At 39.8% G+C, this 4,818-nt stretch overlaps 1 pseudogene; it reads left to right on the forward strand.

Annotated features, from left to right (window-relative positions):
- Positions 1–3,323: 3,323 nt before the first annotated feature.
- LOC128643965 (olfactory receptor 6C1-like) lies at positions 3,324–4,253 on the forward strand (annotated as a pseudogene).
- The last annotated feature ends 565 nt before the right edge of the window (positions 4,254–4,818 follow it).

The raw sequence follows: 4,818 nt of genomic DNA on the forward strand, positions 1-4,818 counted from the left end.
ATTTAATTTATGATGTCTCAGAGCCTGTGTAAACTGCTGGAATGTTCTCCATTTAGCTAGTGTGTGAAGGGACAGGTCTGGAAAGATTTGTAACTTGTGATATGGTTCTTTAAGTGGTTTGTTGTTGAAAGATGCTATTAGAATTTTTTCCTTTGTTGTATAGAAGTGAAGACATACAATGACATCTCTCGGGGTGTCAGTAGAGGAAGTACGCGGCTGTACTGCCCTATGTGCTCTGTCGATTAAGAGGTCTTGATCTGTAACTGTGCCCAAGAGATCTCTAAAAAGGGTGGCCAGATAATCAAGTGGGTCAGCTGAGGATACCTCTTCGGAGATTCCCCTAATCCAAAGATTGTTTCGGCGGTATCTGTCTTCCAAATCCGCCAACTTGGCCTCCAAGTCAGAGATTTGCTCTGCGAAATTCTGTGAGTAGGAGAGTAGGTTGGAGTGATCAGTTGCTAGATCTTCATGTTTCCTTTCAAGTGTCTCTGTTTGTTCTCCTAATGAGGAAATGTCGCGTTTGAGTTCGCTGACAGACTGACGAAGGTCTTGCCATAAGGATGTATAATGAGTATCCATCTTGTCAGATAGTGTTTTGATGGTGTCTAGGAAAGTAGATTGCGAGAGTGCAGCCCTATCTTTACAAGGGTTATCTGGTCTTGAATTTCTAGCGTTGAAAACAGAAGAATCTCTGGAGTCCTCTTCCAAGAGGTCAGGATCAGAGGTGTTTTTGCTATTAAAATGATCTGTCAGAGTCCTTTTGGGGAGCTCATGATGTTTTGATTTCTCTTCCCAGCATGTGCCATATTTAGGAGAATGTCTCTCAGTATCTTCAGAATTAAGTAGAGTGAGTAAAATTACCTTCCTGTTAGAGTTGGAAACTGGGGAGTCAAGCCAGCGCCTCTACCTTACGGACCCTAGTCCATCATTATCTTCTGCCTGTTAGGGAAGAATAGTCGGACCGGAGTGGGAGCTGATATTGTCAAGTTTCAACTACTGAGGTTATGACACTTAAGGAATACTTATGGGTCAAGCACACTGTGTGAGTATTCTGGGACGTGAGGCGCCGTACAGAAACCCTTCTCGGTGAATGTGCCACCACTGAGCGAAGTCGGGAAAAGGAGAATGGGTATGACTCGCAGGCCGCAGGGGCTGCGAGAAAGGGGGAGAGGGATCTCCAATAAGTAAATGTTATGCTGTGGAGGCTCAAAGCATTAGTTGTAGAAATATATTCAGGATTGGAGCTATGCAAAACCCAGGCGGCAGGCTCCTCAGTATAGGCAGATTAGGAGTGAGTCATATACCCCTGTTAGAGTAGTTGAGTAGGAGTATAGTTGAGCATAATCTGCCTCTTGGGAAAAGGGCAAGAATAGTGTGTTAGCGGCTGTAAGTGTCCTGCTGGGTCCTTTGTATAGTGTAAACCTTTTGGAGTTATACTGCCACCGTAAACTTCTAAGTTCTTATGTTCTCCCTATTTTGCTTTTACTTTTGTGCTCACTTTTCCCCTTTCTTATTTGCGTGTTTTCCTCTTCTCTCTTACTCCCTTGTATTTTTATGCTGTTATCTTCCCTCAGCATGCCCCCATTCCTTTCAAATACAAGTTCCCCAAGATTTATGAGAGATGGGATGTGGGGTATTTGTAATGTCCTGGATAGGTTATGATATTGTGGTGCCTTAGTAGTGCTTACCCCTTCATGCATTGGACCTCCGTGTCAGAAGAATCTCCTAAGCTCCGTCACAGAGAAGGCCTCAAAATGGCGACTGTTGGCGCCGAAAGTGTCTGCTCCGAACCCCGATGGCTCCTTGTAGACCGCTTGCCTCAGACTTCTCCACAGATCGCGGGATGGCGATCTCAGCCCGAGTGAGTGACAGGAGGCTTCTAATATGGATGGGTGTGCTGTAAGAGATTGCGGATGGCTCCTTGTCGTGTGGCGGCTATTAAAGTTGACAGGATCTGTCTCAATGAGAGAGGCTACACCGGACCTGCCCCGAGGACTAACAAATGGTGTCGGGTGGGCTCCTAAACAGTAGCAAGTCAGGAGGGCTTGTTTGTTGCTCCGGATGAGCTGTCCCGCTGTCAGAGCAGGTAGCTGTAAGGTAGTTTGATGGAGTTATATGTTCACCAATAAGGCTATGTAGGTGGGCAAATTATCTATTGTGGGATAAAGGGGATCTGGAGAGGGTGTAAACTGTAAAATAATTTCTAAAAGAAGGAGAAATAATATTTTTTTTAGTGGGTTATGGAGGAGAGAGCTCCTGCCTTATGCGACCGCTCGATGTGGCTGTTGGCTCCGCCCCCATGCTGTTATTATAAAAAAAAAAAAAAAAAATATAGATGCTCATTGTTTTTTATTTTAAAAACAAACTCTACGCTATATTTTTGGGGCAATTGGAGCACATTTTTAAACCTAACCAGAAATCTGATCAACTTGTAATAGCTGCTTATTTATTGTGTGCCCGTAGTGGAGCACTATTGGGATATGCTATATGACAAGGTACTTCACAGGGAAGGGCTCAAATGTATATATATATATATATATATATATACACACAGTATATATTTATATATATATGTGTGTGGTGTGTGTGAGTGCAGATTTGTATGTACAGGTGTATATAAGATATATATATATATATATAATATACAGTACTGTGCAAAAGTCTTAGGCCACCATTAGATTTGTTGTTTTAGCAATGGTATAATGACCATATATAAATATTTCTCAATCTTTATTAGAATACAACCAGAAAATACATGATATTTGTATGCAGTATTAAAAAAACACAGTTTCTATAGGCTAAAGTGCCAAGTATTCAGTGTAACCTCCCCTTATACTTGAGCAAAAGCAGGAACCTGGCTCTCGTAAACCCAAAATGGAATGGAACCCTAATTAATGTCATTGCTGACACCTGTATTTGTGCTACTATTTCATGTGAAATGACTGCTATGAAAAAGGTCTATTACACCAGTTTTGTGCAAGACATGCTTGAGTATTACATACATATGTGGTTATGTATTTACAATAAAAAAGACATTATTTTCTAAGGGAAGTACAGTGAAACATATAAATATTTAAATAAATATACATGTTTAGACTCGACGCACCAAAAGAGCTTACTTCTAGCTGAGTTAAGGCTCGAGCAAAAGAGCAATAAATAGTGCGCCATTCGTAATCTAGCCCCAAGTGTCCAGTAAATTTACAAATGCTAGTGTTAACTTGGAAGCAATTTAGGATATAACTAGTTATTTAAGAAGTACATCTACATAGAGATAAGTTATAATAAGATTTTTTGTGTTTTATAATCCAGATAAATCTGAGCAGATGGAGCAGACAAATCTTACAGTTGTGAAGTATTTCGTTATTAAGGGAATTTCAGATGCACCCAATATGCAGACTCCAATCTTCCTGCTTGTGCTGCTTCTATATCTTATCATTATTAGTGGGAATTCGACCATTGTTCTACTCATTTACACAGATTCTAAGCTACATACTCCAATGTATTTCTTTCTAGGGAACCTGTCTCTTCTTGACATGTCTGCATCTACTGTCGCTCTACATAAGACACTTACCAACTTTATATCAAGTGATAACTCCATTTCATTCCCAGCTTGTATTGGTCAATTTTATTCTTTTGCGTCATTGGCAGCTGATCAATTGTTGATACTGGCTGCTATGAGTTACGATCGCTATGTTGCCATATATAATCCTTTACGTTATCATCATCATGAATTATAGAGTCTGCACACTATTGGCCTCAGTATGTTGGCTGTTGGGTTTCATAGAATTCATACCTTATGTTATCTTACTGACACGTGTGTCTTGTTATCGATCCAATGTAATCAACCACTTCTACTGTGACATTGTGCCAATTCTGAACATAGCTTGCAGTGACATTTCGGCTTTAAAGTCATTAATATTCACAGAAGGAATGTTTGCTACTATATTTTCTCCCTTTTTCCTAACATTAATCTCCTACATTTTTATCATCATCACTATCTTGAGAATCAATTCCAAAACCGGACGACGTAAAGCTTTCTACACGTGCTCCTCACACCTTACGGTTGTCATCATTCTCTACACAACTCTTACTATCCAATATCTTACACCAAATGCCACTGACACTCTGGATTCCAATAAGCTTTTCTCTCTCTTGAACACAGCTACTGTGCCCATTCTAAACCATTAATATACAGTTGGAAAAATAAAGATGTAAAGTCAGCACTGAGACGGAAATTAAAATGTGTCCTTTAAATTGTATTTATTGTATTAAACTGAAAATTCAGTTATAATTAATGTATTGTCTCTGATATAATCTAAATGTATATTAAAACATAATTTTCAAAGATATGTTTGATTACTTTAGTATATTGAGTGAGAATATTCACCTTTTCACAAACATTATAACTTGGAAACTGCGGAATTCATAAAGGTTTTTGTGCCTGCCCATCGTCATAGCCCTGAGCTGAGAGTCGCTCTTCATTATAATCACGGAAGCAGCAGCAGTCTCATAATCATTTCAGTGCATGACACAAGATCCACTTTTAAAGAATACTGTGTACTATGATTTTTTGTTCTCCATTTTACCTGCTAGAGTGTAATTAAGGGCTTGATTAAAAGTGGCACGGTAACTATTGTGCTTGAGAGATATCGTAAAAGTGCAAGCAGACATGATCCGCTGTAGTGGATCATGTCCTCCGCTCATCGATAAATGCTGACAGCATACGCTGTCGGCATTTATCATTGCACAAGAATTTCTAGTGAAATGCTTGTACAATGCCACCCCCTGCACATTTGCAGCCAATCGGCCAATAGAAGG

The sequence above is a fragment of the Bombina bombina genome, unplaced genomic scaffold (genome assembly GCF_027579735.1).
Source record: "Bombina bombina isolate aBomBom1 unplaced genomic scaffold, aBomBom1.pri scaffold_1332, whole genome shotgun sequence".
In the NCBI taxonomy this organism is placed as follows: Eukaryota; Metazoa; Chordata; class Amphibia; order Anura; family Bombinatoridae; genus Bombina; species Bombina bombina.